At 36.7% G+C, this 23,994-nt stretch overlaps 1 protein-coding gene across 11 annotated transcripts in view; it reads left to right on the top strand.

Annotated features, from left to right (window-relative positions):
• The window catches only part of NCKAP5 (NCK associated protein 5), a 384,106-nt gene that overhangs the window by 252,008 nt on the left and 108,104 nt on the right, over positions 1–23,994 (top strand). The gene's annotated exons all lie outside the window — the stretch shown is intronic.

The following is a 23,994-nucleotide window of genomic DNA, read 5'->3' as shown; positions in this document are numbered from 1 at the left end:
CACCCGTACTCATGTTAGGGTATTTTTTTATGATGCATTTACCAAGGATGAACAAGAAGCTTAGTCTTAGAACCGCTGAAAGGATCCCTCTCTAATGTTGAGCATCAGATATCTTTAAAAAGGTATACCTTCATACAGTATTTTAATTCAGTTGAGACCATTTAATAAGAGAAATTGTTTTTACTGGTTTTGTTTAAATTATTAATATTGAAAGATTAATATAGGTGGTTTAACAACTGTCATAAAACCAGTGTTGCTTCATTGTAGTTTATTGCTCAACTTTTAATTGCTGGACTGCTTGCTTGGGAGTCCTCGGGTCTTTTTATTGCTAGATTGTGGAAAATCTATTTCCTTGTAGACCGCATGGAAAACTGCACACTCTACATTTTGATTGCATTTCTGGAAAATTAGGATGTGCAAAGTAGTACACCTTGTGGTAATTCCTAACTAGAGGAAAAGTTCTAAAGTATTGTTAGGCAGCCATGGACAAGCTACAGGTAGGATTGTAACTGCTTATATATGTGAATTTATTTTGTGCTCCTTGATAGAAGCATGGGCTTTAATGTGTATAAAAAACCAACAGTGTGCATATTTTAATATACTTTTGAACTAATATAAAGGCATATTTTTAATTTGTCAGGTCTCCTCCATTCTCTTCTGTTCGAGTATCTATGCAGTATTATGTGTGTGGGTAAATGAATGCCTTAGAAAGATCGTAGTGGTAAACAAAGACTTCATCACTAGGCCTGTACTCTGGATTTTTGTTCTTGAGGACTTTGTTAAAAGTGAAACATGAATAGTTGTAATCATGTTTGGATCTAAATACAGAATGTGAAAACTGAAAAGTGTAGACAGTCTCTACACTTTTTCTTCCTTCAAAAGCTTAGTCTGTCTGTAAAATAAACACATTTAATATTAATAAACTCTAATTTTGTCCTGGGATATAAACATATGATACCAATTTTTTAAGGCACATAAAACTCCGATAAATGTACAGTTTACTGTAGCCTTGCTTTATCTGTCGATGAAGAATGACTGTTGGTTCCTTGTGGTCTTTTATTTCCTAATATGCATGATTTGTGTTTGCTTCACCTTGTTCTTAATCAGTCTGCATGACAGTTGCAGTTCTTTATGTCCTCAGTTGTTAGGAAGTTGTTCAATAATGTCACAACCTTTATCAGTTGTGGCAAATTGCCAGATACATAAAGTAACATTATGGACAGATAGAATCTAGTTCTGGAAGGTCGGCAAACAGATCTCACTGATGTCAGTGCTGTGCAGCGGCTTCTTCAAAACACGGATTAGTGAATGCCAATACTTCAATAATTAATCTACATAAATAGCCTAAGGAGCTATCAAAGTAAAGAGATGAACTGCAGGGCCAACATTAATTGTGACCCAAGATAATTAAAACAAAGTGTTGTTAATTGTGTGTTGTTTAATGTTATATATCCTTGCACTTGATCTTTCTCTTGAAGAATATAAATTGTAATGTCAAAGACTTTATGGTTTATTAATTAAGAGACATACTTTTTAAAGTTATATGCAATTAGCAGTTCTAATCCTTTACTATTGGCAGACTAATTATTCTAAATATTTTATTAGTCTATACAGAAAAGAACAAAAAATTACTGTTAGTTCCTGTGCTGTGGGTGTAAGAATCTTTAATCTTTACATGATTAGATATTACTGTGTCATACACAATAAAATCGGCAAGGCTAAAGTACTTACTAAAGTTGGTCCTCCATCTGTGCAGTCTAGAATCTGAAGACTGCCTATAAACAGAACCTAGTAAAAGTAATAGTTAAAATGTGGGACCTAATCTATTAATGCCTATTAATATAGCACTTTAAAGAAATCTTTTAATATCTCTTCATATTACTTTGTTTGTAACTCAAATTTAGCTCATGACAAGATGTAGCACAGTCTGTTAGAGCACTGTAAAATGATTCCATCATTCTCCCTACTTGTACTCATCATCCTGTTGATAGAGTGAGCTTCTCTTGAAATGAGGGACCATATGTATGTATGTGTATATGTGTATGAAAATGTATATGACAGTGCATATTTAGGAAAAAGTTTGAGCAAGTGGTGTAACATTTTTGTTATATAAAAGTTTAGATTCAGCAGGTAACGTTTTTTCTGGTACCTTCTCTTGACTGATCACATTAAAGCAAAAGAAGCTGGGTAAGTCTGAGCTAAGTTTCAAGTAAATGAAATACCAAAACAGAAAAAATATTGACCAGCACAGGGATAAATGAGTAGTTTAGCTGGTACATATGCAATATAATAGATTATTCAGTTTCTTTTATTTTTAATATCTGTGTGGGAAAAGAGATCCTGTTTGGTGCCTAGGGTGAGGCTGGAACCCATGACCCTGAGATTATGACTCTCATGCTCTTGCCACCTGATTGCTAGATGGGAACGGGGAAAAAGGACTGTCCTGGTTTAAACTCAGCTGGCAATCAAGCAGCCCGCAGCCACTCCCTCACCCTCCCTACCTGGGGGAGGAGGGAGAGAATTGGAGGGGTAAAGGTAAGGAGACTTGAAGGTTGAGATAAAAACAATTTAATAATTAAAATAAACCAAGAATAATTATAATAGTAATAATAGAAAATACAAATGAGTAGGGCACAATGCAATTGCTCACCTGTTCCCGGGTAGCTGATCCCAGAGAAGATCCTGAAACCACAGTCCCAGAAGCAAGAGAGCAAGCTTCCTGGTCAACCCTCATCTCTATACTGAGCATGTTGTTACATGATATGGAATATTTCATTGTCTGGTTTGGGTCTGTACTCTGGCTCTGCTCCTTCCCAGCTTCTTGTGCACCTGCACACAGGCAGGACATGGAAAGTTCAAAAGTCCTTGGTTTCTTAGCTAAAAACATCAGTGTTTTTACCAATATTCTTCTTATACCAAATCCCATATTTAATCCAAAACACAGCACTATTCTAGCTACAAAGAAGAAAAATTAGCTCTATCCAAGCCAAAACCAGGACACATACATGAAATAAATTGTTTCTGCCCTTCCTGAAGTACTGGCATGGTAGATATGGGATATGTGGTGTGTCTCTTCAGGAATTTCTGGCAATGTGAGGAAAACTGTAGTCATGTTGGACTGTTGGATATGGACCCAGAAATTATCAAATCTAATTGTGAAAAAAGGGGTGAGGCTTCATTTTCACAGAAAACTCTTTTTAAATGGCTTCCATATCAGTGGACTTGTTTTTAACATTTCTTTTTTTCATGGGTGCTATCAAATATATTGCCAAATAAATTTCTGTAATACCTTTTAGATTTTATTAACTTCTGTTTAACCTAGAAATTTTCCTACTGAACAATACAAATCAGTATAATAAAGTGTCTTTGTAAGTCAGCCCAAGTGAAAGCTATCATATACTTTGATAAGAAATATATATACATATTCTTCCATTGCTCGTTTTACCTATAATCTTTTTACATCCTTTATCATTTACAGCAAATTCTATTTCCACTCTACTGACTGATAAATACCATACGTTTCTAATCAAATGAAACAGATGACAAATAACAAATGGTTCATACCATCTTATATCCCATTTTATGTAGTTGAAATTAATTGTGATTTCCTGGATATCAAAACTCCTTTGTGCCTTCAGCATTTTTCGTTGGCTGCTCTTGAAATGCCACTTAATTTACTTCAGCAGTTATGATCAAATGCCTTCTAACTCTTACAAAGAAAAAAAATTCTCTGATAACTTCTCTGTGTATTTGGAGTGCTGAAAAAAATGAAATATTAATGAAGTACGGTGAATAACATATCAACTCCTTGGTGGAATTTTGTTTTTTTAATCTGCTTTCATCACCAGAATAATTGCAATTTCTTATAAAATGGTATCCAGAAATGTACAAAAAAAAATTTATTCTGAGCATGCATCAACCCTCGTATAGCAATTTCAGGTATATGCAGGTATATACACAATTACATTAAAACAATAATATTATATTTCTAATGTCATATGCATGTAAGTTGGAAATTTTCACAGAACCTTAATGTGCCCTCTTGGCTATGTTGTGTTATATGGACTCTCATTGCAAGACTGTATACTATTTCTTGTTTCCATCAAGAACAGTTTACACAGGCACAGTGCACAGAGGAAAGCTTTGAAAATATTTGAAAACCAGTGTCTGTAAAGGCCTTAAGACTGTCCCAGAGCTTTGTTATCCAGTATGGAGCTATGGGCTCTCTGCCCCAGTTTAGCCTTAAATGACTGAAGTACAAGCTGCCTGAGCACCTGCATAATTGCAAATGAATTAAACTGATATACTGAGTTAGTGTCAGTCTTAATCTAAACATGTCTGTAAAAGCCATAGTTACTTTGATTTTAAAGATTTAATCAGTGATAAATACTGTGTCAGCTTTGAAGGCTTGTTAAAGTCTGTCATTTGCGCAGACATTTATACAGTGAGGATAATTCAGAATGAATTAACTATGTCTAGCTGTATGAAATTCTCCAGCTCTTCCAAACTTCCTTCTTTGCAACTGTAGTAGTGCAACTTTTTAGAAAGTATTTTGCTTTTGGTTGATTATGAAGAAAGTAAGCTGACTGGCATTGCTCCGAACTAAATGACCAAACAGTACTTAATGGAGGTTGTTTTAGATGATGCTCTGCTTTGCCAGTATAAAGGGGATTCCATAAGAAGGACAGATTTGTTGGTGGTGTTAATGTCCTCTCACACATTGCATGTCCTCTCAATTCCTCAAAAAGAAATAGGAGTGTGAGTAGATACAGGATGAAGACTCATGAAGACTAGATTCCCATCTAAGTTTTCCTGCATTCTTTATTTATTAAAATGTATTTAGTCTATTTGTGCCTTGATACCACATCTGTAGGCAGGTAAAGGACTAGAGTATGGCATGCACTCAAATACCTTGGGAAGCTGTCTGGTTTCCTCTGGCTTCTTCCATCTGAATGTGTTCTTATACCAGAACTGGAAACACTTCAGAGGAGAGGGCCATAATGCCCTGGTTTAGACTGGTAGGATAACGTGTTTTACACAGGAAACAAAGAGGAAAACATTACAGAAGAGATGGAATTAAGGTTTCAAGTCTAGAGGTGTCTGTCCAGCTCTTAGATACTGAGTTACCACGTATCAGGAACATCTGAACTGTAGATCCTAGATGCATTTTGGAGAGGAAAAGAATGTGAATTCACACTGCTCACTCCAACCCCCTCTCTATGCTGGTTCCCCTATGAATGTAGGCACAGGATTGACGACTTATCTGCATTTCTGAAGAGCTCAGAGCCCTTTCTCCTAGAAATCACTAGAAGTCTTTCACATAAGCAGAGTGCAGGCATGCTCCCTCCTGTGAGGCTTGTAAGTGTATCTGTATGGCAGAAGTCAGCATGTACACTGCATCATATGGTGCATCACGCTTGTCTTATGACAAGGTGTCCATCTGTTCTGGGATGAGTAGTGCCTGCGTTTAGGATAGGACACACATTTTTGCTAGCACCGATTCTGTTTCATGGCTGTATGAACATGCCTCATTTGACCACACGTGGTCCCATTCCACTCCCCTCTGTTAGATGAGCAGTGTACCCTCACCTTCTTATGGCCAATTCATGGGGTTTGGTTGTATGGGGGCAGCATCCACTCTTCAGAAGAGATGATTTATCCACCTTAGCCTGTGATGGCACACAACTAATGCCTTGCTAAAACCACAGTATTTACATTCAAATTAAAATAGACGTTGTCAAGAAGAAAGTGGTTTCCCTGGTTTGCTGAGTGTCCCCCTTCCCTCCCAGAAGTTCAGCAATGGGCACAAGTTCCATTGACCTCAAAAAATAATGATTGAAGGCTGCTCACAATCTTGATTTTTTTCACCAAATAGCAAGCCACTGGGGTAGCATTAAATTGTAACCTTGAAGTTATCAAATGAAAAGCCTAATTCATGTGTGAAAATCTCATTGCTTGCGGGTGGGTGAGACTCAATGGAAGTTTCAGTAAACTAAGCTGCAGTAGAAGCAGAATCTGCTAGACAAGAGTCACGAAACCACTCTAATGTTAATTATAGAATTTTGCCCTCTTGCCCTTTGCAGTTCATCATAGAAGGATGTGTTTTGTTTTAATAAATTGAGCTTTGGGAGAAAACTCACTCTGGATAATAAGCTAAATGTTCAAATATATTAGAAGGGTAATTTCCCTTGTATCATCACCATTAAACAAATGAGGAAGTATGTCAAGTATTTCTGATATTACGTTTTTACTACCCTGCAGAGGAAGAAAGACATGATATCAATGAACTATAAAAAAGATAAAAAAGAAATATGAGAAGGACATATACTTCCTTTGAGTGGGTTGAGAAGATAACTAGTTTGAGTGGGATGCTGGTGGTTTTTGTTCTGCTCTTAGGTTATTTTCTCTTCTCTTTTTTTTTCTCATTTTGCATGTGCTACAATGTAAAATGGTAAAAAATTAATAATATTATTTTTCATGGAAAGAAACATGCAGTATGCAGGGGCAAAGAGCCCAAGTTTCTGAAAATAACTGAGGAAGAACATGTTTATTGAAAATCAGCTGCTTTACTTTGGTTTATAGGAAATTTGCATCACTTTACTCAGATGCATAGAAAAATCATGAAACTTTTAAATATTTCGTAGCAATGTTCTAATTATTTTGCAGCAACCAGTCTTGTTCCAGCCAATGCATTTAATCTGATTCAGCCAGAAGCCTCTCCTTAGCCCAGTGCCTTGGCCATCCACATAACTAGATTCATTATGATGATCAGTCACCAAAGGCCAACCTACTTAATCCTAATTATTGGATTATTTTACTTTTAAATCTTTTCAGTAGGAGACTTTTATAATTACTTTTCTGAACTGTGCCTAAGAATTTTTTATTTTTTTTTTTAAGACAGGGATCAAAACAGTGAGGCAGGGAAGGTCTTATTTCCAAACTTACCCAATGGCTGATAATGAATCAGCATTGACTTGCATCACTGGTTTCAAAACCAGCCCAGTTTATTCCAGCTCTTTGGCGGTAATAGTATTGGCAAACAGTTTTAACTTCACAATAACTAAGTAAATTTTAAATTAAAACCAAACAAGTACTATTAAGCTGAATGTATTCTCTAATCTCTTGATGCTTAAACTCTTCTACTGTAAGTCTTCAGTGGCTCAGTTCTTCCGAGTCTTTCAGAACCAAATCTCATGGCTGCTGCCTGTTTCTCCTTGCCTTTGTGTTCTGGGGTGGTTTCCTCTTTGCCATCTGTCCTCACCCACTCCTGCTGCAGTCTTTAAATGCACCGCCTTCCCAGATGTTTTTACCCTCCCTCCTGCCAGCTCATGCCCTCCTGCTGTTCAGATCTTTCACTGTGGCTTTTCCATCCAGCCTACACGCTGCCCACGAGTGCATGAAGCTTCATTCTCCATAGTTGGCACAGAGACTGAATAGCTCTCAGTGGTTGATGCACCTTATCAATTGGGATGGTAATAGAAATAATATCTTCATATAGAATATGAAGACTAATAGAAACCTTTTCTGGGCAGAGAGTTTAATTCAGTTAGTATGTGATGAGTATTTCTTGCAGACAGTAAAATATTGAGGATCTAAAAGGACTTCCGTTTTTTTCTCCTTTCACATGTTTTTTTCCTAAGCCAGTCAAAATTCAAGGCAATTTCTTTTTTGGCATGCAAAATTCAAGAAGATCTAGCAGGGATATGAATTTATACAGGGATGTTGAAAATAGCTCTGCCCACTGGATGTAGGAAGAGCTGTTCAGATTTGCTGGGTTTTGTTGCTGTAACCACTTGCTGCTATCATTAGAGAGAGAGACTGCTGATCCACCAAACAGTTCCATTTCCTGAAATGGAAGAGTGCCTTAATATAAATAAGTCTGTACATTAAGTCATTGCCTCCATGGCTGGTGGAAGAAGCATGGAGGAGGCCATGCATATCTGCATTTTTCTGACTATTCAGTTAAATGACAGCTTAAAAATACTTAGTTTCTAAAATCAACCGTGGTGCCTCCTGGGAATTTTAGTCTGAGTAACAGATGGTATTGTTTTCTTTTCTAACTAAGTCTAGGGGAAAAAAAGAATATCACCTCCTATGAAACACCACAGCAGTGGTGCAGAAGTTAAATGTTTTGGGTCACAACATGCAGAGCTTCTGAGTTTTTGGCACACATTGAAAAGGTAAAAACTTTCAGATCAACTCTCTGCTTTGTACTGTGAGATACCTATGAAGCAGTAATCTCTCGAAATTTGCTAGTTCGATGAAGTGCTCAACAGAATATGCTGACTGATGTTGCTATTCAATTGTTTTAAAACTGCATTTAATTGTTTTAAGTATGACATCATGTCATACCCCATCAACTACTTGTATAAAGGGAATTTTGCTGCGTATCAGAATTTTTCTTCTTTAGCCTGCTCATGCAGTCAGTTTAGGTTTTAATAAATGTTATTAGCTTTCTAGCATTAGACATTTCACACATCAGTCTGTCCAAGTGAGGTACAAGGAACATTGGAAAGGCAGAGTAACTTACACTGTTCTGATTTGTACCTTCTCAAGATAGAATGACATAGAATATCCTTTTCCAGGGCAGGGAATCCAACATCTCCACATGGAAGAAACATTTCTTATACGCAATTTTTAATTCGCATTAATATTTTAGTCAGGTTACTGTCTAGAAGATCCTTTAGTTTACCTATAGAGTTATTTTTTTTGCCTGAATTATGGTGCATGCAGTTGTGAGAATTTTTGGTAAACTATGGGATCCTCAAGATCTCTGAAATTTTTACAAAACATGAGAACATAGATAAGGATTTAATGTTCATTTTAGCACAACCAATTGTAATTACATATATTTATTGTAAAAGCAGGTTATAAATTCAGTTTTTTCTATGATATTTCAAATTCCAGTACAATGGCTCTTTTCTTACAGCTATCAATACATACCACAGAGAAAGCTCTGTGTTACTTGCTTGGCTGACATAACAAATGCTCTTTAAATAGTTCAAAGTATCGAATATGGCTACAAGAATAATGATTTGGTGCCAGAAGGTCTAAGAAATAGGTGTAGACAGTGAAGAAAAGGTAAGTCACAGAAGTCAAGGAAAATTGTCTCGGTTTTATTAAACCTGTCAGATTTTCTCTATTGAAATAAATGTTAACCATGTTCTGCAAAGAGTCCTTGCTAGGCTGCAGTGAAGGAATCTGATATTTCAGTCTGACTTTTATAATTTAAATAATGATAGTTTTTCAGTGCCCTTCTCTCCATGTATAGTGCCTCCTTGCACATAATCAGTAGATAATGTAACTTACCTTTTTTAGCAATCAGGCATGTGGTACAATTGAAAATTCACTCTCCGCTGAATGAAATGAGATTTCCCAACACTGTGTTACAGATCTAGGTGACTGTGTTTATCCCAACACATCTATCATTTCAGAGAGTGAGACTCAGTAGTTTTTTTAAATAGTTTCTATCAGGTATGCATTCCAGGACAGATTCTATACAAGCACTTTTGGTGAGCCTTCTCATTGCTCACAGTGGCAATTCTTTCAGAAGAAGGATTCTGTGTGACAGAGATTTTCAAATCATGCCTTATATTTTTAATTTGCATAGTAATGCATGCAATTTGGCTGACAGTAATGACAGTTGTATAGTTCATAAACTAAATAAATAGCTGTAGTTCCTGTCAAACTAACGTTATTAAGAAAATCCCAGTATTCTGTGGACATTCTCCACTGGCCGCATAGGAAATCCCAATTAATTTACCTCATCTGTTACAGCTGAATCCCTTACAACTCTTACATAGCAAAATAATTTCTCTCTTTTCATTTCTCTTTCCTGGCCTTGGAAAATGATGAAACAGTAATGAAGTCTGCATGGTGATGCACTTTTTCTTAATTGGATAGTGGTTTCCATTTTTGTTCATCTGGAAGAAATACAGAATTAGAGATTATAGCTGGGATTCTGGGCAGGTACAGTTGCACTCATATTACTAGAACTACTGGAGCTGTGCTGGCTTCAGAAACTAAGGGTCTTGTCTCCTGTGTGGGCCATATATTTAACTACACATGTGAAATCTATATGGTTAACATACTCATGAAATTCAATATTCACTGGCTTTATTATACAGCCACTTTAATAGTCCGCAGCAGAAAATACTCAAAACAATTATTTTTAAGTCTATTTCATCCGTCATGGTCACAAGCAGAGATTTTAAGATTAGTTATAAATATATAAAGAGAATAGATAAATCAAACGTGGAATAGTCTGACTTTGGACCGTTATGCTTGACTCTGATTTTCGCTGATACTTCTGTAGATACCTACTCACTCACTAACTCGTTATTCAGTTGCAGTGTATCATCAAAACAGCTATACATATATACAGTAGGTACGATATAACCTTGTATGTGTGGACATGTATAGCTGTATGCAAACATGCATGTTTCAGTGTACCTTTGGTTAAGCTCTGCAGTACTATTAAATGTCAAATAGAAGAGTTTTGTTTTTTCATAATGATAATTTTTTTCCTGTTTGGTGGTTTTTGGTTTTGTTTTTTTTTTTTTTTTAAATCACATGTTTTCACATATTGCCCATCCCTGCCAGCTCTAAGCTGCTTTTCCCCATAAAGGGTCAGGGAGATCCTCCATCTGTTTTGTCTCAGTCTGAGCACCTTTCCTCTGCTTCCCACATCAAACAGCTAAAACAGGGTCTCTGCCCAGGATAGCCTCTGTTCTGCTGTTTAGCAATGTGCAGCTGTGGCCTTCCCGTTGAGAGCAGGAACTGCCATCTGATCTTTTTGTCAGACGTGCCCATGTTTTGTGGACAGGTGAGCAATGATCAGATTGCCTGGCAGGGCTCCCCAGATGCATCTGGGATCTGGAGCGGCATAATGCCATCTAGAGGGCAGAGATTCCTCCCTTCCCCCAGGAATACCTGGGATAACTGCTGGCCTTCCATCACATCTGGTGACAGTGCTCATTCATCTTTCTCATTCACGCATTTTCCTATTCCTCTTCTGGTTAGTATGTACTCATATCAAGGCCAAGGCTTGGAAATTACTTAGGAGAAGAGAAACAGTCAGTTAGTAATTACAACTCCTTCCCTTTAGTAAACCTGCAAGTTGCCCTGTCTTCAGTCAAATGGTCTGTTCCTTCAGAATAATCCTGATTTTAAATCCTCTGAGTCTTAATGTTGAAGTTCTTCAGGAAAAAGTTCTTTGAAAAAGGGGAAGGAAGTAAGAACTAGGTTTGTCATTCAGCTTGCTGGTAAACTGTAAGAAAAAGAGTACTTAACAAATTGGTTACTTTGCTAGACAAAGTCCTCTGTAAAGTTATTGCAGCAACAGTTTCAGGTTATCTGAAGAGATGGGTTGCACATTATGTGAGACTGTTGTGTGTTTAGACAGAAGAAGCTAAAATCTTCATTTATTGTATTGCATCTCTTCTGCTGAAATACTTAGCATTTCTCTTAACAGTTTGTGGTAATCTGGAAATGGGTGGAGACAGGCTTTTCAGTGAAGAGGTCATATGGCTGAAACAGCTGAAGTTTCTCCTTACTTGCCTCATAATAGCTTCTCTTTTTTTCTTCTTTTAAACCTTATGGAGTTTGATTCTTTAGACCTTAGACATGTGCCAGAGAAAACCCTGTTGCCTCCTCCTTGATAATTTCCTTCAGTCCTATATTGCATTTGATGTCATTATACTTTAACTGTTATTACCAATAATGACAGTTGTAATATTCTTTTTCTTAAATAAGCAACGAATGTTCTTTCTGTAACCTTAAATTTGATGTCATCACAAAAAACAATTTTGTTAGACATTGTATTGTCTCCCCAGTGCAATGCAGAGAAAGCTGTTCCGTACATACATACATTAATTTGATTAAATTAAGGTAGGAGGAGTGAAAGAAAGAGACCATGTTACAAGCTTTATAAACAATAGACTTTTTATATAGTACCCTGTCATGCAAAGTAGTTCAGGTAGCAGAGGCAGTGTAGCTGCATGGCATAGTTTTCATTTGAACTAATTAATTCTTCTTGAAAACCAGGGTATTAGTCCCAGTAGAACAATGCATTAGTAACCTGAGCCAGCCTTAGTGGATCTGCGCAGAGCTGCTTGGTGTAGTGTTGACATAACTTCACTGCTAAGGAAACAGATTGTGTCTTCCTCTTGGCTCCTCTTGGTGTGGCAGAATTTTTATTTTATTTTTTCATTCCAGTGGTGGTCTTCTTTGTACTCCTTTCTTTTATCATATATTTTGTCCTTTACAGTGACCCTAGGGTAACTATTCAAAATTTTACCCAATTAGATGGGTAAAAACAGGTATTCTTAGTTCACAGTAAAAAAAAAACCTTGCTAATATTAGGCAAAAACCTGTATTTTTCACAGAGAAATTGAATAGAAATAAGAAATGAGAACTTCTCATGTTTTTAAGCAACAGATTTGCCCTGCTATTGACCTCTGCCAGGCAGGAATATTTCCCAATTGCAGGCCAATCTGAAAAAGCAGTAATGTGATCGATCCTAGGTATATATTACATCGCATAGTATTTCATACATTGATTTATTTTTATTATTTTCTCCACATTTTCCCTTTAGGCAAATCGATTAATCACATAGTGCTCTTGAACGGCAGCTTGACATAACGATGAGAGTAACATTTCCTTATGTTTAATACTAGTGTTAGTATATTTGGCTATCAGATTTGGACATGTGAAGGTAGGTGTAGTTCCAGTGGCTGCACGTGAGTTGTGCTTACTTACATGAGATGCTATTTTGCTTTTCATGCCTGAGCTTCTTACCAGACCACCACTGAATCCCATCAGCTTTGACTTAATGTATGTTTCATATGAGACTATTACTGTCATCCAAAGCTTGTTTTTTAAGAACTTCTACAGTTTCCTACATTCTCCCAAAGTGTGAAGTCTAAGGCTTTTCTTAGACCTCCTAGGGATGTGGTTTACCAACAAATATAGGTACAAAGGACAAAATCTGAGATAAATTTTATAAGCTGAAGAGCAAGATTAAGTAAATAATTGGAAAGTATTTAGTATTTAGTATTGCACTTAATAATATATAATTAAAATAGGATTTACTTTCCATGTAGCTGGCTTTAATGTATATGTTTCTGTACACTTTCATATTTTCTATTTTCATAAAGTACAAAGCTGTAAAATTATCCAAGTAAAAATTGCAGTAAGCACATTTCTGTTGTATGTAGGAAAAAGCCTTCCCAACAGGCCTATCTTTGACTTTGGTGTTATGGGATACGTTCTTGTCCTGGCAGTTGACTTCCTTAGGTCTATCACTATGAATTTAGGATCTGAAGATAACCTATAATTTTATGTCTACCTTATCAAGCAGTGCAGCGTAACAGGGGCAGATCCTCAGAGCCAAGCTGTTTGTGCTAGGGACGTGACATCCCCCTTGTATACATTTTGGGGAGTTTACTTTGGCTGAGCTCCAGCGAAGCCCAGCAGCGGTTGGAGTTCCTCTTCCAATTTCATTTAAAAGAAAGCCAGTCCCTTGGCTCCAAGGCCACACTGCCATATGAAGCAGAGCCCGGTCAGCACGATGATCTGAAAAATCACTTGAGAAGGACACTCACTGCTCATCCAAGCCAAAAAGCCACTGTAGATGCACCTAATGTCAGCCACCACAACAGAAGAAATTTCGTATGACTAGTTACAATAACATTCAGGTGCTGCTGCCACATCAGACAATTTCTAAGATAACCCCTCCCTCTACATTAATCTTTTCTGAAGTGAGCATAGTCTGCAGGGCAGAAAAAATGGATGCACCTCCAAACTGTTGAAGCTTTTAAGAGACAGAATTTGGGGTCTGGGTTGTTGTTCTTTTGAGCAAAACACAGTTGCTCTGTAAATTCACTATTCCACTCTAAAAGATTAAAAATGAAATGAATCAGAAATGTAATTTAACAAATGTCAGTGCGGAAATCAACCTACCTCATATTGCTGTGTGGAGTGAGAGGCATTGCTTGCTACTTACTGTGCCTATAAAAAGAAGAGAAAAATGTTCAAAGCTTTCGGGAGAAGCAAGGTGATGTTTGCAAATAGAGCTTTATTTCAGTTAGCAAGAAATGAACAGTAATTTTGTGATTCAGTTATTAGAAGTTAGCTATTGGCTACAAAACAATTGCTGCATGTTATATGGTATTTGATCCTATTTGTAATACAGTGCAACAATACCTGTTCTGCTTTGCTTTGCTTCACACCTCCTTAGCTGGAAGGGAGAGAAATAACTGAAGCCATCAAAAGAAGTTCATTTTGAAATACCTGGGGCCGTTGACTTATGGGTGACTTGTGATGAAGAAAGTGAAATTGCAGGAAACATTGCCTTCAGAAATAACTCAGTGCTCCCGTGTAGTTAAAAAGAGAGAAACTTGTTTGAAATTTATGTAATGAATTGTGAAACAGTTGACATTAATAGCTTATTGTGGTGGAAACCTTTTACCTCGAAGTCTTTAAAGGAATAGAGTAAAATGATTCATCACGGGAGAAGGAAAATAATGTATTTTATATTTTATTCTGTTTAAATATATTTTGTGGCAATATCAATTATAACATCATGCCATACTTCAAATCTATTGCATAGTATAGCAAAGTATTTTTTTTCTCAGAATTAAAATAAAAATAAGCTCAATGGATATATTTAAAAAGGAAGAAGGTGGGTTTTTTTGCGTTTCTTACAGAAAAAATGAGATTTTCCCACTTAAAGAATCATTGGATAACAGGGAATTGATATGAGTTTCCCATCACACAGCCAATGAATGTGACATTTAAGCATATGGGACCAGTGTTTTCCAGGCTGTCAGTTTAAATCATTTTATTTCTTAATTATTTTTGTTTGATCTAAATGAAGAAACTTAGGATAAATAACTGGAAGATAATCTTTCTTGATAGAAAGCATCTGCTTTCTCTGAAGACAGAGCAAAACATCTGTTGCTTCACCTTCCAATGAGAGCCAAAATAACTGGTTATGGGAGACAATTAGTAGCATTGTTGATTATACCTTAAAAGATAAATGGGGAAATAAGCAGGAATGCATTAAAGTTTTGAATCTTCTCTTTTGATCATCAACTCCGAGGATACTCAGTTGCTTAGTTTCCTGAGGGAGTGGAGTCAGTGAATGGGGAGGAGGTTGGTCTTCCTTGATGATACTGCCAAATTTAGCTCCAAATTTGAACTGTTTACTATCATTTAATAACATCCCTTCAGTTCAGGTGCATGGAGCACCCTAGAAGTACCAGTTATGGCATTAGCACCATTTTTTGCATTGATCTATGAAATGATATTTCATGTTCATTCCAATGATATTAGAAAAAAATATATAAAAGCCACTTTAAAGCAGGAGAGCTGCTCTTGATAGATAAAATATCGAGATTTTTTTTTTTTAAAAAATATTCCTGTATATACATATGTGTAATCCCTGTCTTCCTGGTACTTAATTTCAAGGTTTTCTACTTCATTCCATTGACTATAATTTTTATTTTATCTTAGTTTTTAAAGAAAAATAAGTCAGAGTTATTAAAAATTAATTCAGTTCTAAAATTACATTCTATTCCTGAACTGAATATTTTAGTGTGACCTGCCAGAATTTGAAAATGTAAATTAAATTTGCTAAAAGGAATGGCTGAATTCTTGAATTTCAACTTTTGAAGAAAATGAGCTTAAGACCTTTGTGTCTTGCTCCTATACTTGGATATTGAGGTGTGTGCTCTAAAAGCAAACTGTGTCTCTTGGGCTCCTTTTTCCATATCTGCTTCCCAACACCATGAATCACTAGTAGTACTGCCAGTATTTACTATGTATGTATTTACTAGACAAGTGGGGAAAAATAACTGTAGCAGGAACCCCCTTATTTGCAGAACAAGGCTGTGAGACAAGACACACACCAATATGGTTAACAGTCAAGCTCCGATCTTTATTAGAAAAACAAGTCCTTATATATTCCTGTGACAGCAAATCCATGTGTTGCTCTGGCGCATACTCATTTCAAAAACTCGTTCCTCTCAGCACTTTCAACAAGCGCTACTAAGCCTCCACAACTGGTAGATAAATTTCTGCTTTGTTATTCTACAGATTCCTTTCTTACCTGTTTCTTCCCTAATGAGTAAAAATACTTTCACTTTTAGCCATCGTTAATCTAGACGCCGTTAGTCTTCTAACACAAGTGTGTCATTAATTTAGACATTGTTAATCTTCTAATTTGAATGCTGATGACACTTTTACATTGTCAGTGACGCAGATGGTTTGCGACCCAGCATACACACCCACAAATAACAAATGAGTTCTGTTGGAATAAAGTTGCCCAAAGATTAATTTTCATACATAGGTCTGAAATGCCCTATTCTTTTCAAACTCTACATTAGGTTAACCTTGAAGTCAAGTCTGCTACTCAGGAAAGTGTGAATAATGGAATGACAAAAAGTAGAAAACTGTCACTGTGTCGGTAACCTCGTGATCAAAATTGCAAAGGTTCGAAGGATAACTCATTTAAAGAAAATTCTAAAGAAAATTCTAAACAAAGCAACCCTCTGTTTTTTGATTAGGCAAGTGAATTTTTTTAAAAAATGATTGTCATATGTTTCATTTCAGAAAGGCCCAGAACCCTGCAAATACTTGTACTGGTTTCAGATTAAAATCTTCAGCAAAAAGTTTCCTTTCAAATCAAAGCAAGTAGTTTCTTTGAAAATGACTGCACTGAAAGTTTTTTATCAAGCTTCATTGTTGGATGTGTAGATAGTCAATGGTTTTCAACTAGTCTTTACTAATTTCAAAGAATTAGAATTTTGCCTGAAGAATCTGGTCTTTTTTCAAGAAAAATTTAAATAAATGCAAGTGACCAAATGTGATATGATTAATTCATTTAAGAGTTTTCAATGTGAAGACGTTTATGTATATGTTGATATTAAACACAAAAAGCCTTTTAAGATTAATCAGGACTCCACAATGCTTGCCTTTATCTGCCTGTGCTAATTGTAAGAATCTTAGTTTCACTTAGAATTTCAGGATCTCATACTTTTTTCACAGACCAAGGATTTTATTTTTAGTTCTTTGATAGAGGAAATAACTGCCTGTTAATATTACATGGGGAAGCACAGTAAGTCTGTCTGAGTGAAATGCTCTCAGTTTTTAAGGAAGAACTATTCCATAGGGGAACAAATCACTTAAGAGGAAAAAAAGGAATGAGAAGGTACAACTGCCTCTGGTTCACAGTTGGGAACAGCAAGTGGAAGGATCGTTGAGTGTAAATTGAGAAATCGCAAAATAAACAAATTTCACAACATGTGCACACTGTTCCTTGCACAGAAATTCAGTCTTACATCTTACTTTTGTGTGATGGCATCATGGCCTGTAACGTTGTGCCCAGGTGTGCACTTCTAGGGAGACACACTGTGCTGTCAAACCGGTGACAGTTTTGGGGAAGGTGAATGAGTTTCAGCATTCGTCCTTTCTGACTGCCCAAATCAGTGTTGCTGTATGACAGGACTGGCATCACATAGCTCCGTGGGTTTGCCTGACTGTGAGTGAGAGGGCTTTCTCTTGTCTGTCGTTTTACCCCTCTTTAATAGCAGGTGCTTCTGTTCAGGCAACCTAGGAATATTGTTTATGTAAGGAGACTGCCTTGGTCTCTGTGCAGAGCAGTGCACTGCACTGGGGCACACAGCTCAGCACTTTATTCAGAGAATAAGTGATTAAAAAATAGGAGTCTTGCTGGGACTTGTGGTTTTCCATGCTTGTACTTCTGTGCTTTAGCAAATGGATATGCATTATCTAGACTGTCATGTGTAGTATGTATGTCTTTAACTTCAGAAATACACACAGCCTTATGCTGCCTGTCTCTGCTTATTTAGATCTCTTATACTCCTTGTACCAAAAAATATTTTATATGTGATCATTTGGAAGAATTTTTTGGGAAAAAAGGCATCCTTCATAATTTTAATCTATTCGTTCAAAGGCCTGTATGACAGTGCTTTACCTGGGGATATACTTTAAGTCTATTATATTCTCTGTAAATAATGGTAGAATTTGCTGTTTTCTACAATTTGCATGCAGGCAAACATACAAAGTTATTATTGATATATCTGTTAGTAGCCTAGATATTTATTTGCTGGAAGATAAGCCTGGGCTTACATTGTAGTCTGTATTGCTAGGTCTATTCCTAACCTTGTCTTTAAAATGTCAACTCCAGAGATTTCTGTGGTGTCAGAAGGTAAAATGAAGGTTTTAAAAGCTTGTCATTCGTAACTACTTTAGAGTTAACCAAAATAAAATAGACAAATATTACCATTCTTGAACCAGTTAAAAATTTCCAACCCCCTCAAAAAGTAAAGGTATTTCCCAGAAGAATTCCCAGGAATACGAGGTTTACTTTTAGTCATTTTTAGGAGATGGTCTCAGCAGCAGTGTATGAATCTCATTTGGTTTTGGTTTGTTTGATTCAGCTCCTGAAGTTCATATGTTTATCCAATATAAGTAGATTTGAAGAATTAAATTCTAGTTATTCCCTTCTTCCAAAAAGAAGATTTCATCATTTAGGTTGAACACCCGTTGTTTCTTCTCGTTGGGGGCTGGGAAACACTTGACAGACAGGAGAAGAGCTCCGTGGATATGAGCTCTGTACAGGACCCTGGGTGGGAGTGTCTCCCCACGATCTGCGGATCTGCAGATAAATGAGCAAGAGGCAGACTGACATCCATACAATTTTTAAAGCTGTTACACAATTTCCAGTGTAAATTTATGTTTAAATACATGAATCAGCTCATCAGTAATTAGTAAAACATCATATGCAGCTGCACAGACCTTGGGCTGCTTTTTGTTAGGATTATTTAAACTCAAGTTTTCATGTAATCTTAAGTGGTTAGGTTTATGATGTTGAATAAACATCTGCTTTCTAGTGTAATTAGAAGGTTACACTGCTTTCTATGAGGCTACAAACGCATTTTATTGGTAGCACAGCTATAGCATAGCATGGCCTATGAGATGGACTGCTTTGAGATTTCTTGGTGGCTTGTTCTAACACTATGTTTTTGTGTTAGTAAAGAATTAAAAAATGTATTATTACAACTTTGAATTGCAAGAATGATCACTACCAGTACTGCCCAGTACAGTTTAATGTGGCCTTTTATAGACAGAGTTATAATTAACTATTGTATGGTTCTGTACTTTATTATTTAACATCACATATGTGTTGCTTTCATGCCATGTTTTACCTGAATGTGAGTTGAACAGTGGTTGAGTATTTCAGATAAAATGTGTCAAAGTTTTTAAGAGTTGGCTAAAGAGAATAGGCTATTTTATCATGCTAAAAAAAAAAAAAATCACAAAATTATGCAACTAAAAAAATCACAAAATGATGCAACTAAGAAGGCTAAGGGCCCATGTGTTTTGAAGCAGGGATGAGAAGCCTGGCTGTCGTTATATCATTAATTTGTCCAGTTTGGGGTTTTTTCCCCTACCTCCATGAGCTGGAAGAAGTAGTTAAGACCAGGACATTTAAAAAAGCATACAGTAATATTTTTTTTCAACTATTAGTCTGCTAAATTCGCTGCTTATTTCATCAGTAGCTACCATTCTCCAGTCTCAGTTACTGTCCTGGGAATAGAGGCCAGGGAGCAGAGCTGTAGCACATGGACTCCTGTTCAGCAGGGAGATGCTCCATGGTTGCTCCAGTGTTGCTCTATTGTGGAAAGCATAAAGCAGAAGGTGGAAACATCCAAATGTTGACAGGCAGGTCATGAGGTGCAGTTCCCATTTTACTCCTAGCAAAGAGCTGTCTATAGCAATATAAAAGACACTGGAAAGTGGCCAGTGGAAATGCTTTCATAGTGCTAGAATTAAATTAAGGCTTTTGTTGTTAATACTGTGTTGATTTAAAAACAGATGTAATTTTCAGTACTTCTAACCACCATAACTATGCTGTTAAACTTTTCTCTGACAAGTCGTTGGGTCAGTCTTTCCAAGGACAAATTTTCTGAGTAATGTGAACAGAATAATACAAAGAGTTTCCTGTGACCAAAGATGTGAAGATGGTTCAAGTGTTAAACTCTTCCTAGAACAGCAGCTTACCAAAAAGATGCTGTAAGGACCTAAGGAAAGATTGCAACAACATTACTTCTTACTTTACCAACAACAGACTCTGACCTAGGTTTTGACCTCTTATGTGCACTGTGTAAAGCTGTGACCACAAAAATATACAAAATCAGAGGCTGAAAGCAGGAAAAAATTGTTGAGCACATTTGAAGTGCTTGGACAGCTATTAATATACTGCACAGGGCGTGAGTGTCTGTGCAAATCAATAAAGCTTTCTATAAATGGACAAGTGGTTTAGTATGAATAACAAAGAAGTTCACATGGTAACCAGTGTTGCAGCATTCTGTCAGGGATTTTAAAGTTCACTGTCATAACTTTGTTCCTCTTGACCTTTGTTGATGATTCCTTCAAAGCATGTTGAGCTGCTAACTTGACGTACAACCTTTAGACCTTCATCTCCTGACCATGGCAGGGGGGGCGAACTGGATGATCTTTAAAGGTCCCTTCTGATCCAAACCATTCTATGATTCTATGACCTCCTTTGCATTTAGTGCAAAATACATACTGCTCTACACTTTCTTCTCCCTTCCTCCTCCCATCCTCTTGTTTTGTCTCTATAATGGTTGAGTAAGCAAAACTGTCTTGTATGTGCTTCTTTTATTCATGCCTTCTAATAGAAAATTCAGTGGATTAATTCATTTCATTGTGGTTATAAAAGTGTAGAGGATTGTCTGATGAAGACTTCCTAATGGGTAAGTGAAATAGTTATTTGCTTGAAGACCCCAGTGCACCAAATATGTCCTAAATCATGAATCACTGGGAGAGGCTAGCTAGGTAAAAAAAAAAAGGTTGTTGTTCCTGTTCTCTTGACTTAAAAAAATCAAGGCACAGAAAGGTAAAGTTTAAACTTTTTGAAAAGCACTTCAGGGACTTAAATCCAAATCTAATTTCAAACATCATTTAAGCACTTCAGTTCTCTCTTTCAAGAGTACACAGGAATGGCTTTTGTAGGATGTTAAGTGAAAGTTGTCCTCTCAAGTGCCACTTAGAGAGGAATCTAGAGGAGACATGGATGTCTCATGACATTCTCAGACATGAGTATGCATCTGCCAATTCTACCAAAAAATGGTGAATGTTGAACGAAGTATAGTTAGTAGACAATCCTTAACCTGTTGTAATAATCTCTCAAAAATCATTAGACAGAAAGAGGAAAGAATGGAGAAATCATCCTAAATGTCTGTATCACTGTAAGAATATATTAAGTGTATATTTATTTCAGCTATTTGTCATCTGGTGGTGTTACTCAACTGAAAGGTGCCATGATCTGTGACTGTAGGTGAGGACTGAACCCCCCAAAAAGTCTCAGATTTGACACAATGAGGGTAATGGGAGATCTTGTGCTTTGACCATGTAAACCTAGGGAAAAAGACTGTGAGCTGGAAAGGAGCAGAGCACTTTTTGGCTCAGAGACTACTGATAATGAATACTTTTTGGGAGAAAACATTTCCCTTTGTTGTGGGATAGGGTATGCAGGCCTTGTATTTGTTTTTTTCCTGTGATGTTAAAAGATGTAGTCTTTTGTTTTTCATTAACAAAAAAGTAAATATGACCACTTTAAGGATACATTTGAGATGCATTTTAGACTTCAGGTGAAGATGCATTTTCACAAGAATTTAAAGTTCAGCTGGCTGTACTGCCTGAATGGATGCTTCCTGTGTTTTGTTGTTAAGGGTATAAGAAAGTCACTTATCATGATCATTTTAGAATTTATTTTTTTTAAAGACATGTAATTAGTTGGTCTGCCTTTACTGACCCGGTATATATCCTGTTTATAGAAACATAAAAAAGGCTAAGGCTGCTGTCTGTCTCCTTGTTTCTTCTGTAGCGTAATGAACAACAAAGTGAACCAAGGAACTTCATCTTGACCCAGAGAAGTTTTGAGACATTGTGTATTGTGCAACAAACACAGATTATTTAATGGATCTACACTTCTGCATTCTTGGGAAATATCTACATTCATGGGATTGTAGATTCCCATGCATCTACATTCATGGGAAATAAATGGCAGGAGCAGGACTAGACCTCAGTGCGTCAGATCTGTAGTCTGTTACTAGTCTTGAATGAAACCGTGGAAACAGCTGCCCCACAGAAGAAAATAGAGTGTTCGTCAACATCTGTGGAAAGAGAAAGCTCTTAGCTGACCTAAAGATAATTTTCATCATTACCAGGGCTATGTTTTCCATTCTAAGAAAGGGATTAAAATTGGAGTTGACAAAGTCTCTTGTAATGACTGTATCTTACCAGTGGTATCAATACAAGGCAGCCTCTGTTTTATATAAAGTAGTCTGAAGTTTTCACTTTCAAATTGATTTTCTATAAATTGAGTCTCGCAATTCAGAACAAAGTTGTATCTAATTTAGGTAGTTGAAGGCTGTTTAGTATTAGCCAAGCCATGATTGAAATCTTTGCATTTTCCAATGTTTGGAGAGACTCTTATGCAAAATATTTTCTTCTAAATCGGAACTAGGAAGGGGCTCTGTTTTGACATTTTAGGATTCTTGAATCTATAATGATCCAAAAGCAACATATAATGTTTTATTTAATGGTAAATTAGGCCACAGTTACTTTTGGCTGACTGAATGATACTGTGCTTTGAGGGCTGACAACCCCCAAGAAAAGACGCTTGCGTGTAGGCACTGGTGGCAGTGTTGAATGTCACTTGTCTGCAGCAGTTTGCTGGGCAGCATCACCTTCAGTGTTTATGAGGCTGAGGGGCAGAGATGGTTTATTTCTATGTGTAGCATAAAATATACATAAATTCCTAGAGGACAGCTACATCAGAAACTAGAAATTGCTATAGAAATCAGTTGATACCTAGGAGAGTAGTGTTCTCAGTAAGCTAGTTTTTTTCCTGCCTAGTCCCTGCCAGGTTATGTATGGGAGAAGTGGCTGCTTTAGGGGTCAGTACTTCTCTACCACTGCCTCTGGGTGCCTGCAAGTGTGCAGTAGCTTTCAAGCCATGAGAAGTGTGGGCTTCTTATTGCAGCTTAGCCTAGTGTAAGTATGGCCTGAAAATGAAAATAAAATGTAATAGTGGTTTCCTCTGAAGAGACCTACTTTGCTTATCTGGCAAAAGATGCCTAGAATGTGCAATACTGGAAGTAGGCAGATCCCTCTGAGCAAAAATTGAGCAGACTTACAATAACACCAAAACCCAGCGGTTTCTGTTAAATAAATGAAGGTTTGGATTAGGAGGCAGGGTTCTGAGACCACAAGTGCTATTACAAATTTTCCAAATGAATACTTTTGGGGGAATGAGGATTATTATCAAGTATTCAGTTGCAATGTAGAGTGATTTAGTATATCAAGTACTGGTTTTCCCATGTTGTGGGAACTGGCACAGGATCTTAAGCAAAGTCAGTCAAGTGTTCCCTTCTAGTCCAGTCCTCATTACAAACATGCCAAATAAATAGGCATGATTTGCTCAGCAATCAAGAAGCACAAAAGTCAAGCTAACATTGAGTGCATTACATCCTTTCACTACACTTTCGAAGGCAGTGGTGTGAAGAAGGGGTTTATTATACAGATGTTTCCACTGTGGCTTGATAAGAGGGGAAATGTAACGTTTATTTATAATGCTGTCAAGTTCATACTTCCTAATTTTGGTAGCCTGTTTGTAAAGGAATAGCTCACTGAAATCAGAGATTCAGCTAACAGTCCCAAGAAGTCTTAGCTTCCATTTTACAGCCTTACAGCATTAAAAAAAAAAAAAAAATAGAGTAAGAGAAATATGGAAAGCTCTCTGGCTATTTTGTATAGAACAACTATGTGTTGTAGTTCTTTTAGACATCTCTATATGGGAGCAGTCTGCCCTAACTATTTAGGATAAAATCATACAGTATATTCTTATGTTAGTGAAAATGATAATTAAGAAAAATACAT

This window comes from Athene cunicularia (genome assembly GCF_003259725.1).
Source record: "Athene cunicularia isolate RWA chromosome 7 unlocalized genomic scaffold, athCun1 chr7_part1, whole genome shotgun sequence".
NCBI lineage: Eukaryota > Metazoa > Chordata > Aves > Strigiformes > Strigidae > Athene > Athene cunicularia.
Note: the sequence above shows the minus strand (reverse complement) of the source record. Positions and strands in the feature narration are given on the sequence as shown.